The following is a 16,705-nucleotide window of genomic DNA, read 5'->3' as shown; positions in this document are numbered from 1 at the left end:
GACAAAAGCAAAGTGCAAAGTAAGGAAGTGCTAAAAAATGTCTGCAATGACAGGATTATATCAAAGGAACACAGGAGCCAACTGAAAGAGCTCCCAACAAAGAGCTCCCAACAGCCAAAACTGGAACAATTTCAGCAGCAAAATAAAGTAGAATTAGATTACGCTATGGACTGACTTATATGCCCCCAAGATTCACAGGGTGAATCTCTTACCCACTATGTGACTGTATCTGGGAACTGGAGATTTATTTAGGAAGTAATTAAGGTTAATTGAGGTCACAGGGAAGGGGCCTGATTCCATGGGATTATTGTCTTTGTAAGAAAAGGCAGGAGAGAACTCCCTCTCTCTCTTTGCCATGTGAAGACACAGGGAGAAGGAGGCCTTCTGCAAGCCAAGAAAAGAGCTCTCACCAGAAATCAAACTGGCCAGCACTTTGATCTCAGACTTTGCAGTCTCTAGAAGAGAGAGAAAACAAAATTCCCTGTATATGACATTTTGTCATGACAGCTGATTAACACAGGTTATGACACAAAGTATAAAATGTACATGTATGTGTCCACGTGACTACAAATAAATGACTGGATAAATAAATACATGGGGGAGAAAAGACAAATCTCTTATGCAAAAAGTTTTCAAATAATTTGTGCAGTCATTCTCAAGGCGATAGAGCATAAATCCCAATTCTGAAGTGTAGGCTGTACCTAGTGCCTTTCTTCCAAAGAGTACGGTGTACAAAGAGAGAAAAAAAGTAACTTCATAGTGAAGAAACCTAGCAAATACCTTCAGTCAGGTGATCAAGGTTAACATCCAGTGATAAGTCATATTGACAGCAGGTACCTTTGATACGAAAAATGACAGTTTACCTCTGTGGTCACCCATAACCCTAGTCTAACCCTGCAAAAACCTCAGGAAAACCCCAGTCAAGGAGCATTCTACAAAATAACCTGGCAGCATGCGTCAAATTTGTCAAGGTCATCAAAAACAAGGAAAATTTGATCATCTGTTAGAGCCAGGAGACTTCTAAGGAGACACAACAACTAAATGAACTGTGGTGTCGTGGAGGTGATCCTGCAATAGGAAAATGACATGAGGTAAACACAAAGGATATCTGAGTAAAGTACAAACTTTCATTAAATATAATGTGTCAATATTGGCTTATTAATTGTGACAAATGTACCTTACTAATGTTAAGCTATTTAGTAGAGGAACGTGTGTGTGTGTGTGTCTGTATATGTGTGTGTATGTTTGTGTGTGTGTGTGTAGGGGGTTAATGGGAACTCTATTCTACTTTTGCAATTTTTTATAAATTTAAAGCTATTCTAAATCAAAAGGTTTATTTAAAACAAAAACCAGTGTAGAGAAATATGCTTTGCATATTCACTCTTGTATTTTTTAAAGGAATAATAAGAGATAGAAAATAAGCCTTTCTGGAAAAAATACACAAAACTAGAGAGGAACTGAATGCATAAGGCTTTTTATAGTATTCCCTTTTGTACATTCTGAATATTGTTCCATGGGGATACATTATCTATTGTTTAAAAGTTACATGTGAAAATTAGTAAAGATCTCAATTAAAAAACCATCCCTTATTCTGGCACAAAGAGAGTGGTAATGACCTCAGAGACTCCGTGCAGACTCAAGGTTGTGAACCTAACTGTGGTACTCCAATCTGAGTGGACTGTCACAGAGGAGAGGATAACCGGGAAGATGTGTCCATATGGCAGGTGCTTTACGCAAAAGAAAATCAGCATAGAGAGTAAGTTGTCAGAAAAGGTCATAGATCTTCAGAGACTTCATGAGATCAAGACATATAGGCCTCAGCATCTGGAGAAGAAAGTTGAGGCACCAGAGGGAAGAAGCAAGGTGAGATTTAAGACAACAAGACTATAGCCAGTGCAGCTGGCCCAGATGGTCCCTGCCTGTTCAAGCTTCCTCAGGCTCCTGTCCCCAGGAAGGGATGTGATGAGAGTGTGAATTGGAAATAAGGACTTGGATGCAGAAAAAGAAAATGCCTCAAACCTTTGGTCAGTCCTTAACCCAGGGCTGTGAGAGGCATTAAGGGAGTTTCATGGGCTTCTTTTGTTTATTGTTTTATATATACAGAAAGATTTCTATTTTTTTTGTACTGCTATTCTTTTTGTTGAACTGGTTTTCCATTTTATGTGCTCCAGCCTAAGAAGCCTTAGTTTGGAGACTTCTGCACACAGTCATATTTCTTTCACTATCCACACCGTATATTTGGGCCCTGATTAATTAAATACCGAACTATATCTGTGCACTTTCCTGCATTGTTCTCTAGAAAAAGCACAGTGTGAGTCTGGTGCCCTAGACATGATCAACAAACTCCTTGTGGGGGAAGTGTGTCTTGTACATCTCGTACATCCTGCAGCCAGCTCAGGGGTGGGCTAACAACGATTTCATTATTCTAGATCTACCTCTTCTCGGTCAGTTCCCCAACTTCTGTGTTAATGTTGTATCTCATAGCTGAGCAGCGCACATGATTTATTGTCCCCAAACAGGACATAATTGAAAATGAAAGTGTGATGGTATTAATAATACTGCAGGACATCAGGCATAAACTCGGATTGTCCTAGGACAAACCAGAAATGTAAGGTCGGGCCCAGGCGTAACATTTACTGTGCCCAGGGGAGGAGTACAAAAGGAGGCCCGTCTGTCACATCTAAATATGTAAAAGCCCTACCTGAAGCTAAGGAAGTGTTAAATAAATATGTCCTCCTGCCACAATATGGTGGCTTGTGGTGAGCTGGCTGCAGTCCCAGCCCCTGGCCCCATGATCCTGGGTTAGCCCCTTTCTTTTTCCTCCCCAGGCATCTTCCCACATCATGAAGGGCCTGGCAGGCTCATGTGTAGGCAAACTGGCTCACATTCTAAGCACTGTTTTGGCTCCCCTGAAATAGCTGCTCCGTGGCCACCCACTGAGTGGGAGGCAGGGTCTTTCCTTGGGAAAAGAATTTTGGGGTACCATGTACCCAGAATATAGTCTAGAAGGTGGAGCACCAGCTCTGGATGGACGTGACCCTGTAATCTGGCAGGTTCCTCATGCTCTGGGAAAGAGCACGACCAGAGGGCCAGAGTGGTACCCTCTAGATTGTGGGACCCATCAGAGAGCTCCTCTTGTCTGATTTTATGAACTTAATGGTATCCCCCCAAAATCCATATGTTGAAGCTACGATCCTCAAAGGGATTATATTTGAAAACAGGGCCTTTATTGGGGTAGTTAAATAAAGTTAAGTGAGGTCATAAGAATGGGGCCCTAATCCCATAAGCCTGGTGTCCTTACAGCAAGAGGAAAAGATACCAGAGATTCGCACTCTCTCGCTCTCCTTTTCTTTTTCTCTCTCTACACATGTACAGAGAAAAGGCCATGTTAGGACACAGCCAGAGGTAGCTATTTAGGAACCAAGGAGAGAGGTCAGCAGAACCTAACCCTGCTGATACCCCAATCCTGGGCTTCCTTCCAGCCTTCAGAACTGTGAGAAAACACATTTCTGTGGTTTAAGGTCCCCCGTTTGTGGTGTTTTGTTATGGCAGCCCAAGCAAATTAATGCAACTGGGAATGAGTGTGATCCTGCGTATAGTCACGTCAATCTTAAATGGGCTCTAAGTGCCTTCCAAGTGTTAGGAAAATGAGAGAAAGGGCCCTTGAAAAAGAAGGCATAGATCAAGAAAAGAAGAGTGGGAGGTAAAGAAAAAAGGCCGTAGATTCTGGAGCACAGTACATTGTCAGGAAGATTGGGGCCCGTGGAGCCTCCTTCATTCATTCCTGCGTTCATTTAACAAGCACGTGCTACATTCCCACTTGTGCCAGGCATTGTGCAGAGCGTTGGAAATGCAGTTTGAAGTATTAGGTTGCTGTTAAAAAAAATGGCAAGAACTGCATTACCTTTGTACCAGCCTAATGCAAAAGGCCTCTGTTCTCTATGGACCTACTTTCTAGTGGGATTCACTGGGTGATGGGGTCAGGATGGCCCAGTAAGTCCTACAGAGGTGGATGAGCAGTGTCCTTTTGGAAAGGCATGCTGGTCCAGGATCCCTTAACCTCATTCTCCAAATGTTCATCTCAGAGGGTGACCCAAGGTTGCAGGAGGTCCCTTTGTTGCCTTGGTGATCACCTCTCCCTGGGCACCTGGGGCAATTGGAGGAGGATGGGTGTGATAAACCTTTCCAACATCTGAGCTCAGCTGGGACCCAGATGTGTCTCTGGGTAAAAGAGTAGGACTGGGAGGTCACAGAGAGGTGAGCTCAGACAGGCTGTAATTCTTGGCTCTGGGTGTGAAAAGGTCGGTCAAGACAGCAGCACTTCAGAGGGCAGGTGTGGGATTCCTGAAGGTCCTGAGGTGGGCATAGCTGGCTCCCAATCCCCCACCTGTCAGAAAGTCACTGGACTAGACATTTCCTGGACTCACTGGCTACTTAATCCACCTGGGATTAGTTAGCCTTGATTTCCCACCAACCTAAGAGGGGTATTTCAGCACTTTCTTGCTTTATTTCAAAAGGAAACAAAGGAAAAACTGAGCTTTCCTCCTCCTCTTCCCCCTCTTCACCTCCTCTCCAAACAGAAGTGGATCTAATTTCTCAAGCTTAGCTCGGTATCTCACACATGGCATTATTTTGAGTCAGGATTTTTAGTAACATGTGGTTCTCAGGGCCTCCAAATAAAATCAATCTGATTAGTATTGATCACCCAAATAATAAAAAATTAGGACTTGTTTACTTTTTTAGGGAGGAATTTTCTTTATTTTCCCCATCCCACATCTTTTTAATTGTCAGCTCTTTTCAAAATTATAAAAGTGCCAGTTGGCCCCCTATCAGAACATGCCTCTGGGTTTTCGTGGTTGGAAATTAGGAGTAAAAGAACCTAAATATTTTCAACTGCTGCTTCCAAGTGAGGGAATGGAAGAATAATATGTTCCACTCACACCTCAACCATGAGACCAGCTTTCAAAGGTTCTGGATACTGCTTTGGACTCCTCTTTGAAAATTTTAATCAAGCAACTCTCCCAATTAAAATGATATGGGAAAAAATTCAAAATACTAAAAGAAGAGTCAATCTTGTATTTTACAAGCCAGCTTTACCTGGAAGGATAAGCAGCAACCTATGATTCTGAATGGTGTGGTCATCACTTGCGTTCATTTTTATTCTGTCTGTCTGTCTGTCATCTGTCTGTTGTCCTCAATTCTTTGAGTTTATCAAGTAACATTCACCTTCAAGTCTTAAAAGGATCAGTGTAAAAGGGCTATGCCAATGGAGGACATTCTGCTTCTGAAATGGAGGAAAAGATTAGCGTGAGTAAATATATCGACTTATTAGACTGAAAAGGCCTTTTCCACTTTTCTCAGGAGACTTTCACACTTCTGTGCCCATTACTGCACCCCTTATTTATGCCTGCTCCATGGGACCCACAAAGTCTTTCTTGTGCATATTCTTAGAGAGTCTTAGGCCCCAACATTTAGCCTTGAATCTTCAAGTGGCCTCCATCCAAGATCCCCACCCTCATATCTGGTTCCTACCCAGTCCCTGTATCTAAAATTAGCCAATGTCCTAGTATGCACCAGTCTGGTCTTTCTGGCTCTTCGCTCACTCATTGGGTTGGGTTCTTGGCTGGTGATGCAGGAAGCCTTTGGGGCAGAAGAAGTGATCACACCAAACAGTCTTTAGTGATTCCTCAGATTCCTAAGGAGGCGAGGCATGGCACCAATACCAAGTGACTAGAAGTGACTGCTAGCAAGATAATGCCAGAACCGGCTTAGCTGGGGGATTCTGGCCTGGTGTCCCTTTCAAGCCCTTAAACAACTCCTGAAATTCTTCCCCCTCATAGAAGAACCAAAGGAAAAAAGAGAGTGTGGGACTCCTGTTCTTTAAATGTGCTTACTTTCAAAATATATGGCATATATCATTGTTGGTTATCTACCCAATTGGCAGACTGACTATGTGCTACAAAGCACCAGGCTGAGCAGGATATAAACAAAAAATAGAAAAGCTCATCTGTAATGAACTTTCGCAGAATTTTGCAACCAAAACATCTAGGGGGCAAAAATTTATTTTCCCTTTAGTAAAATTTGTAAGTCTAATTGTTTTAAGTTTAGTGTTGTATTTACTTTTAATGTTACATCACTTTTTTTTCATACCTAGGGTCTCTTAGTGTCTTACTCTAATGCAGTATATCATGAAAACAGCACAGTGTCAGAGGTTCTTGCAAAACACGGACTAATACCTAGGTGTCTTAGTTGGTTGTGTGACCTTGGTTACATCATGTAACTTCTCTGGAACTTCATTTCTTTTTGTGTCAAATAAAAATTGGTCTCAACTTTTAAAATTCCTTTCAGCTCTAAAGTCCATGATGCTATAATTTGTCAGCAATATGCATTCCTATACATGAACCAGCTGAGGTTTAGAAGTGATAGTCAACTGCTTCTTGCTATCATGGCTGGAAGCCTCAGAAACCATCGTGGCCCACAGGGCAGGGATGAAGCTTTGGCATGTGCCTTTGAATGGGTGCTCCTTTGGGATATGGCACACAATTCCATGGCTTTTAAGTGGGATGAGGAGTTCACCTTCCATGAAACAAAAAACTTTCTAGGGCCTAGATGCTTAATACAAACTTTAAACCCATCAGAGACCACCATGTTTCAATGAAAGAGGCTAATGGAAAACAGACGCTGGGCCCACATTTGGACAATCCTGGAATGCCCAGCTCCTTCTTAGATCACCCCTCTGCTCTGTCAGTCATTGAGAAAACCAAAAGGACCTTTCCTGGCTTCCTTTCCACACCCAATCTGCCCACCCCAAAGGAAATCCTGATCAGACGCCCTGGGCCGAAACCTCCTGGGAAATGTAGTCAAGTCCCACCCAGCAGGTGATCCTTAAGGAGCCTCCAGGCTTTGGTGCCTTGTGACTCCTGGGAAACCTGGGGTCTCTGCGACAGGAGGTTGATTTCCAGAGAATTTTCTACAGCTCTATAAGCAACCCTAATGTCCCTCAGCCATCTGCTTTGCCTGGGGTGCAGAAGGTGAGCAGTCCACAGGAGATGCAAGCAAATGGAAGGGGCAGCTTTGACATTGCGTATGTGGTTGGGCAGGAGGAATATAAAGTTTCTGCAGATATTCCAAGGAGGCTTCTAAGAGGAGGTGGGAGTCTGGAAGTATTTTAAAGGATAGGAAAGAAGGCAGCTTGGTAGCTTTGAGATTCAAAGGGAGACTCTCCACAGGCAAAACCAAACTGATTAGATGCCTAAGTGCTAGAGGTTGTGAACTCCGTACCGCCTCCGTGGGTGGTCTCCCTGTTGTGCAAATTACCCATTGACCCCGAGATGAAAGCTGTGGGCTGTGCTGCCCAGGTTGGGGTTGCTGTTACTGCTTCCTTTAGTCCAGGGCAGGAGGCAGCCAGAGGCCTCAGCCTGACAAGGAGACCAGGCAGAGCTGAAGAGGAAGAGGTGGTGACAGACTCTCAGAGGGCTGTGTCAGGTCCAGCAAGGCAGGCATTCTGTCCACAAGCCTCCACGCTCCTCCCAAAGACCCTCCAGAACCAGCACTTTTCCCGCCAGATGTTTTGAATCTCCTTCCCTTTCCTAATTGAAGACAGCTTTCCTTTCTGCTTGAGAGGGAATGAGAGGAACATGCCCTGCAGCCCTTTCCCTCCTCTCCTCCCCTCTCCTTCCCCTGGAGTGGGGAAGCTCTTCATTTCCAAGCAAAAGGTGGGGTTACGTGGTTCATCCAGCCCCTTCCCAGCAGAAAGCAGTTCTCAGAAAGGAGCCAGCCCCTTTTTCCTGGTAGGAGGAATGTGGTCCACATCTCCCCCACTTCACCTCTCTTCCCTATAGGCACTTACCTCAAAACGATGACAGCAAAGCCCCTTCCCACAGGGAAGCTGTATTTCCCAACAGTCAGCAGGGAAGAGTGCCTCAGTGCCCCAGATCAAACATCTTTCCCTGAAGAGCACTGTGGCCAGTTAGAGAAAGTATTCACTTTCCTCGCCAAACAGTGCTGGGACCACCGCATTAGGAATAATCATAATTCAACCCCAGTTAGTCCCAAGGGCAACAAATTAGCATCAGAAATCCTTTCAAGATTCACCAATGGATCTGCACTGCATTTGCCAGCCCTGGTGTTTCTGTCAATGGAGTTTGAAATGCTGTAATTCTGGGAATCATGAGGCAAAGTGAAAGACTGTTACAGAGCACTGTGGAGTTGCACCCTTCCATCTCATCAGTAACCTACATTTTTCAGACCACCCAAGTCTGAGGGTAAAAATAGGATCTCAAGAGCAAACACAAAATTTCTTCAGGAAAATACACTTCTGTTCTATAGAAATTAAAGCTCTCTCTCAAATTTCATTCAAGTATGATCCTGGGTTTCTGTCTCCCGTGGTGTCTCCCGGGTAGCCTTGGAGGGTTTCTCACATGTGCTCTGCAAACTGCTCCTCTGGGCTGCCACATGACATCTAGTGCATTTATCCCCTCCTGCCCTGGCACATTTGGGGTAATGACTCCCAGTCGCTGCCGACACTGTCACTGATGTCTGCTCAAGACATTCAATTCCTGCCTGTGTCCATTGTCAAGGTTGTTGATGTCAATGGTCAGGCATCCTCATCAATTACTACAGAAGATGCTGGCATCAATTCTCCAGATGACCTGCATACTAATATCCCAGGCTTTTTTGTTTTTACATTGCTCTCTTGCTGGCACCATAACGTTGTAGTGACCAGCATCAAAAGTAAATAGAATCTTCCCTCTGCTCTAGAACCAGTGACTCCCTGATGCTAACCTCACTCCGGTTTCCTTGTATAACTAAATGCCTGGCAGACCGACACCTTCAGTTCTTCACAGATTTCACATCTCTTCTGAATCCTAGCATCCAGAGAGTTCAATTTCAAGCTGAAACTGATTTATAATGACTACGACCATGGTGGTTAAGAACTTGGGTTTGAATCCGGTTCCACCACTTATTATCTCTGAAACTTAGTTTCCTTATCTGTAAAATACAGACTTTATGAGACTGTTTATGTTACGCTAATTCCTATGTCACAGGGTTGTGTTAAAGGTAATGCATGCAATTAACCCCGTTTTTTTAGATTGCAGTCAGTAAAGGCTGACTATTAAAATTATCACTACTTTATTTTTTTCTTAAAGAAGAAGGAGCTGAGATCAAGAGGAGTGAGGTGACTTATCCAAGATCACATAGCCAATGAGTGGCAAAGCTAAGACAACATATCTCTAGGCATCTGACTCAAACTTCAGCCCTCTTGAATAACAGTGTGTTCCCATAGCTCCACAGGTGAGCTTCCACTTGAATTGTATTTGCTTGGTAGTTTTTTAAAATTTAATATCATTGATGAGTCTCTAGCTGAGAGGACTTAGTGACAAATGTAATCGATTGATGAGTTTTTCCTGCCTGCTGCACAGATAAAACCATTCACTGGCCGGGTGCGGTGGCTCAAGCCTGTAATCCCAGCACTTTGGGAGGCCAAGACGGGCAGATCACGAGGTCAGGAGTTCGAGATCATCCTGGCTAACACGGTGAAACCCCGTCTCTACTAAAAAATACAAAAAAAAAAAGGTAGCCGGGCGAGGTGGCTGGCGCCTGTAGTCCCAGCTACTCGGGAGGCTGAGGCAGGAGAATGGCGTAAACCCGGGAGGCGGAGCTTGCAATGAGCTGAGATCCGGCCACTGCACTCCAGCCTGGGTGACAGAGCGAGACTCCGTCTCAAAAAAAAAAAAAAACCATTCACTGAGACCATGGTATAGAAGTAAAGAGTTTAATGAATACAAGGCTGGCCATAGAGAAGAACTGGAGTTTATCACTCAAGTCAGTCTCCCTAAGAGCTCAGAGGCTAGGTTTTTTATGGAAAATTTGGTGGGCAGGGAGCTAGGGAATGAGTGCTACTGATTGGTTAGGGATGAAATCACAGGAGTGTGAGGAAAACAGTCCTCATTTGCTGAGTCCACCTCTGGGTGGAGGCCATAGGACTGGTTGAGTCATGAGTCTAGGAGGCATCAGTCAATTGCCAGAATGCAAAATCTGAAAACATCTCAAAAGACTGGTCTTAGGTTCTACAATAGTGATGTTATCTACAGGAACAATTGAGGAAGTCACAACTCTGTGACATTTGGCCACATAACTCCTGAGCAGTAAGGAAGTATAGAAATGATGCCTCCATTTGAGAAGAATTCAGGCCCTTTCCATAATCCTAATCTTGTGGTCTTTCCTTATGTCTTACAAAGGTAGTTTCAGAACCCAAACAAGGAAGGGATCTGCTTTAGGGAGAGAATATTATCATCCTTACCTCAAAGTTAAACTATAAACTAAATTCCTCTCATGGTTAGCTTGGCCTGTGGCTCGGAATGAGCAAGGGAAGCCAGCCTGTGAGGCTAGAAGCAAGATGGAGGTGGTCATGCTAGACTTCTCCCCCTTTCATAATCTTTGCAAAGGCAGTTTCATAAACACAGCTAAAAAAAAAAAAAAAGGGGGGGCAAGAGATGATGAGAATCAGACTGCAAATTTCACCGAGGCAGTGGAAATTGTCCACTAGTCATTTGATGATGGCCAGTGTCTTCAGCTCCTTGTTTGAAGTAGGAAGTTAAAAGACAAAGCATGGGTGATTGTTTCTTTATTTAAAGAGGCCAAACTTAAAAACCTACAAAGGGAAAAGGATTTTGACACATCCAGATCTTAGAGCTGGAACTAGAACCTAGGTCTAATACCCATTTTAATATGATCCAAATCTAGAATATTTTCCTAGGGTTCCAGAGTTAGCCCTTGAGAAGAGACACATTTTTCCACATCAGTCTCATACAAGGTGGACTGGAAGAGCAACCCAGGCTTATCAGGCTTCAGACCAAACACAGGATGCCAGAGGGTAGCCAGGAAGCCTTCACTCTTCAATTCTTCTTACTGTTGAACCCAAGTGCCAAAGCCATGAGAGGAAAAAAGTTCTTCAGCAGGTGGTTTTACCTTTTAATAAAATAGGCAGTTGATTTTATGGTGGTAATTTAAGAGAGGCTGGTTAATTCTCTGTTTTATGTGGTTAATTTTGAAGAGAGGCTATCTTATTCTCTTGTACTAAGCTTTCTATTTATTGCTGCATAACAAATTTCTCTAAAAATGAGTGGCTTAAAACAACAAACATTTATTATCTAAGTTTCTGTGGATCAGGAATTTGAAAGCAGCCCTCAAATTCCAGGTGGGTAGTTCTGGCTTGGAGTTTTTGTTGTCGTTGTTGTTCTTGTTGTTGTTGTTAAAGTCAAGATGTCAGCTGAGACTGCAGTCATCTGAAGGCTTGACTGGGGCTGGGGGAGCTGCTTCCAAGATGGCTTCCTCAGATGGCCATAGGCAGGAGGCTGCTTCCTCAAGATATGGAAACAAAGAGTCAGAAGAGATGCTGGTGTCCCCTGGAGGAGTTACTGAGAGAGAAATTGAGGAGGAAACTGTAATGCCTTTTATGACCTAGTCTCAGAAGCCACTCACTGTCATTTCTGCCACATTCTAATCTTTAGGAGCAAGTTACTAAGTTCAGTTCACACTTAAAGAAAGGAGAATTAAGTTCTACCTCTTGAGAAAAGAAATACCAAAGAATTTGTGAACAACACATTAAAATTATCACCTACTCTATCAACCTAACCTTTATTCATTTGTTAGAAATTACATCATTAGTGAACCCAAGAGCTAACAAAATAACTTATTTTCATGTTCAAACAATTTAAATTTAAATTTAAATTTATGTTAAATATAAATGCCTGTATAGCACTGACTGAGAGTCAGAGGCTTCAGGTTCTATTTTACACTTTGCTTCTGGCACAGCCTTGGGCATGCCACTTCTTCTGGGCCTCAGTTTCCTTTTCTGTAAAATGAGGTGCCTGCCTTTTCAACACATGGTCCTGGGAGAACTGGATATCCATGTGCAAAAGAATGAAGTCGGACCCTTACCAGCACCATATACAAAAAATTAACTCAAATGGATCAAAAGCTAAATGTAAGACCTAAAACTATACAACTCTTAGAAGAAAACACAGGGTAAACGCTTCATGACACCGGATTTGGCAGTTTTCTTGGATATGCTACTAAGGTCACAGGCAACAAAAGAAAAATAGACAAATGGAACTTCATGAACAAATTTTAAAATTATTCATCCAAAGATAATATCAGCAAAGTAAAATGTCAACTAAAAGAATGAGAGAAAATGTTTGCAAATCATATGTCTGATAAGGGATTAATATCCAGAATATTTAGAGAGCTTCTAAATCTCAACAACAAAAAACAACCTGATTCCAAAATGGGCAAAGAACCTGAATAGACATATCTCTAAAGAAGATACACAAATGGTTAAGAAGCACATGGAAAGATGCTCCACAGCACAATTCATTAGGGAAATGCAAATGAAATCAACCACGAGGTACCACCTTACATTTATTAGAGTGGCTACTATTAAAAACAAAACAAAATAAAACCCAGAAAATAATAAGCCAGAAAAGCATTAGCCAGGATGTGGAGAAATTGGAACCCTTGTGCATTGTTGGTGGGAATGTAAAGTGGTAGAGATGCTGTAGAAAACAGTGTGGCAATTCTACAGACAATTAAAAATAGAATTACTGTATGATCCAGCATTTCCACTTCTGGATATATAGCAAAAGAACTAAAAATGGGTCTTGGCCAGGCACCGTGGCTCACGCCTGTAATCCCAGCACTGTGGGAAGCCAAGGCAGGTGGATGACTTGAGGTCAGCAGTTCGAGACCAGCCTGGCTAACGTGGTGAAACCCCCTTTCTACAAAAAACACAAAATTTAGCCAGGCATGGTGGTACGTGCCTGTAATTCCAGCTACTCGGGAGGCCGAGGCAGGAGAATCACTTGAACCCGGGAGGCGAAGGTTGCAGTGAGCCGAGATTGTACCACTGCACTCCAGCCTGAGTGACACAGCAAGACCCAGTCTCAAAACTAAAATGAAATGAAATGAAATGAAATAAAATAAAATAAATAATACAAATAAAAATGAAAGTGGGGTCTTGAAGAGATATTTGCATACCCTTGTTCATAACAGCATTATTCACAATACCAACCCAAGTGTCCATGGACAGATGAATGGATAAGCAAAATGTGGTGTATATATATAATGGAATATTATTGCCTTAAAAAGGAATAAAATTCTGACATGTGCTGCAACATGGATGAACCTTGAGAACAGTATGCTCAGAAAAATAAGCCAGTCACAAAAGAAAACAAGATTCCATTTATATAAGGTACTTAGAGTAGTCAAAATTATAGAGCTGGAAAGTAGAATGGTGATTGACTGGGGCTGGGGTTAGTGAGGAATGGGTAGTTATTGTTTAATGGGTATAATGTTTCAGCTTTACAAGATGAAAAGGAGTTATAAAGATGGATGGTGGTAATGGTTGCATAACATCGTGAATGTATGTAATGCCACAGAACTGTACACTTAAAAATGATTAAGATGGGAAATTTTATGTATATTTTACCACAATAAAAATAATTGGGAAAAAAGCCAGCAAAATAAAGGTGCCTGAACTTAAAAATTTTTAATGTCCCTTCTGGCTCTGATATTCTCTCCTCTAACATTATTTATTCAATTTAGAGTTTATAATCCATTTCTGACGATCTCTGTCTATTTCTCTCTCTTTCTCTCTCTATCCATCTATCTGTCTATCATCTATCTATCTATTCTACCCATCTATCTATCTACATATGTATATGTTTAACATGTTTTTGTATGTGTCTCTATGTTTCAAAAGCCTATTTAAATAAATCTTTCATGGCCTTTTAGTCTTTAGAGGGAAGGTGAGGCTGTTTATGTTACAGGAACATATTTTATTTGCCCACAGCAGCCAGAGCACAGCATGCTATTACTATAAATGGGGCATGATAGTGTTTTGTTATGAAATGCCTTTTGATGTAGGACAGCTACAGTCCAATGACTTCCAAATATATTTCATCCTACTGTAAAAAATAAAATAACAGATCTTCTCATGGCCACGGGGTCTCTGCACACATTTCCAGGAACTTGAGACCATCTACTAAATCCAAACAGAAAAACATTGTTTTAATGGTTATAGATGTGTCCACTCACCTTTGAACGAGGCATGCCTCCTACTCCTAACCTCTCATGTCTGAAGCCCAGCATGAATCAGTCGGCCTGGGTAAAAAAGGAGGGACATACCTAAATATCTTTTCAAGACACAACACCAATCCTCCAAGTTGTTCCACAGACCACCCCGACTATTCCTTACCCCACCATCCCATTTGAAAAAAAACCATTAATCTGGTAGTCTCTTTATTTCTCCTCAAAGGCAGCTCAACTTTAGAACAAAATGCTTAGGGGGAAAAATACCTTCATTTAAAAACAGCAACACTCTCAGTTTAGGAATTGAAGAAAGTGAGATTATTGTTCCAAGTTCTTCCCTAGTCTCTAGGTCTTCCGTTGCAATCCCTTTGTGCGTATACATTTCACGCAACTGTTCGTGCAGGTCTGGAAGGAGGTCTTGCTGAAGATACTCATGGCAGTGGTGTTTGTAGTAGTAGCAGGAGTTAGAGTCGGGCAACAAGCAACCCACCTGCAGGGAGCAGACAAGTAAAATGTGGTAGAGATATGCTATGGACACCATGCAATGATTAGAAGCGTATCAGTTATCTATTGCTGTGTAACAAGTTACTCCAAGTTTAACATCTTAAAACAACAAACATTTATTATATCACAGTCTCTATGGGCTAAGAGCCAGCATGGCTTAGCTGAGTCCTTTGGCTCAGGATCTCTTACAATGCTGCAATCAAGTGTTGGCAAGAGCTATGGGTCCTCTCAAGTCTCTACTAGACTAGAATAGGATTTGCTTCCAAGCTCACCCACGAGGCTGTTGGCAGGATTCAGTTCCTCACTGCTGCTATTGGACTGAGGGCTTCAATTCCTTGCTGGCTGTTGGCTGGAAGCCTCTCTCCAGTCTTTGCTGTTAGGTTCTCTGTAAGGTGGCTCTCAAAATTTCAGCTGGCTTCCACCAGAGCAAGCAAGGGAGGGCACAAGAGAGGAAGACAAAGGGTTTTTATAACTTAGTCTCAAAAGTAACATACTGTCACTTTTTGCCACATTCTGTTCACTAAGAGCAAGTCACTAGGTGTAGTCCATGATCAAGGTAAGGTGATTGTACAGGGACATGGGTACCAACAGGGCACCATCACTGGGAGTCACCTTAAGAGCTGCCTACCACAAGAAACAACAGATCAAAGGATGATACAGCATTAAACACAATACTTAACAAAAAAAGGCAAGAGTTAAGGTGAAGTCTGCAGCAGAATACAATTTGTTTAAATTAAAATACCCAGGAACAATGTTATATGCTTTACAAAGATACAAACAAATTCAGAGTATAAAACAATCACATTATAATGTTTCCCTGCTGGGCATGGAGAGCTGGTGGGGAAATGTGAATAAATAACCACATAAATCCAGAGAAGGGCCTTGCAGATACAGAATTAAATTGTATACTATAAACTCAAGACCAAGTTCAACTCCTTGCACATGAAGTTCAAAAGAAAGGAAAAGTAAAGTAACAAAACAAACACTCTGGGTCTCTCAAACACTCAAGTTCCCATGGAAGGATCTTATCAAGATCGAGGTCTGAGGGAGCGCCCCACCCAATGTCACACTGGATTAAAGACATCTCAAAGTCTCAGAGATTTTTACCAAGTAGAAGCAGCGTCTGTGTTAGTGTGGCATACCTTGGGGTGTAAGACAGCTTTAAGAATTCAGTGTACATAAGACATACCCACGTGGAGACCAAATGTCTCAGGACTAAAGGCTTTCCTGAATGTGGGACTTTCAATGCCAAAACTTAGATAATTTGGTCACCTTATCACCTGAGGAGTTTGTTTAAAAATGCAAATTGAAGCATCCTCACAAGTGATTCTGATTCAGTGTGCCTGAGCAGGACCAGTAATCTGCAAGCAAAGCAGAGCCAGAAGCCCTTCTAATATAGATGGTCTGTGGACCACCCTTCTAGAACTCTCTGTTATAGAAGGACAGTTTTGAAAGCTACTTCTGGTAGCACCAAAGGTGACAGCCACTCTCAAGTCTGTAATCACAAATCTCATGCAGCCACCCGCTACAGTATCACCATTACCTGTTGATAATCCCAGGGCTCTAGTTCAGTTTATTGATTCTAGAATTTCTCTTCCACAGAAGGCAGACCTCAAGATCTAGGAGGCAAAGTACAGGAAGGGGTCAAGACAGGAGTTTGAGAAGCAGGATTTTCCTGACTGGCTGTTAGAAGAAACCACTTCCCACGGCTGGATTAGCCATCTCCAGAAAAGTCTGGCGGAAGTTACCCACCCACACGACAATCTGAAGAATGTGCTTATAAGATAAAAGTGACCTCTGGGTCTTCAGGAAGCAGCTGCGTCAAATATAATCTCTAAAATATTTTTTATATTTAGAAAATATAAAAGGTTACGCAAGTACATTAACATGATAAGATAATGAAGAGATAATGGCAAGTACCTCTCAAATCTAGCCAGAGGTGGGCGAGGAGTCCTGACGCTGACATTGAGGGGAGGGGACTTTGAGAAGCTGCAAGTGTATTAGGTAGACCTATCCACATTAAAAGGATGTGTCGAACCATAAAAGTTTGCAAAATATTCTTAGTAACCAATCAATATTCCTTGCTCTATTTTAATATTCATAGAGTAAT

At 42.3% G+C, this 16,705-nt stretch overlaps 1 long non-coding RNA gene across 1 annotated transcript; it reads right to left on the bottom strand.

Annotated features, from left to right (window-relative positions):
- Positions 1-14,093: 14,093 nt before the first annotated feature.
- Positions 14,094-16,219, bottom strand: LOC108541852 (uncharacterized). The gene is made up of 4 exons (XR_001889083.1): positions 16,139-16,219; positions 14,868-15,006; positions 14,359-14,581; positions 14,094-14,163 (listed from the first exon to the last, which is right to left on the bottom strand). It is a non-coding gene; the product is annotated as an uncharacterized LOC108541852 (long non-coding RNA).
- Between the last annotated feature and the right edge of the window lie 486 nt (positions 16,220-16,705).

Source organism: Rhinopithecus bieti, unplaced genomic scaffold (genome assembly GCF_001698545.2).
Source record: "Rhinopithecus bieti isolate Rb0 unplaced genomic scaffold, ASM169854v2 scaffold_21117, whole genome shotgun sequence".
Lineage (NCBI taxonomy): Eukaryota > Metazoa > Chordata > Mammalia > Primates > Cercopithecidae > Rhinopithecus > Rhinopithecus bieti.
The sequence above is the reverse complement of the archived record's forward strand: the minus strand, read 5'-3'. Positions and strand labels throughout refer to the sequence as shown.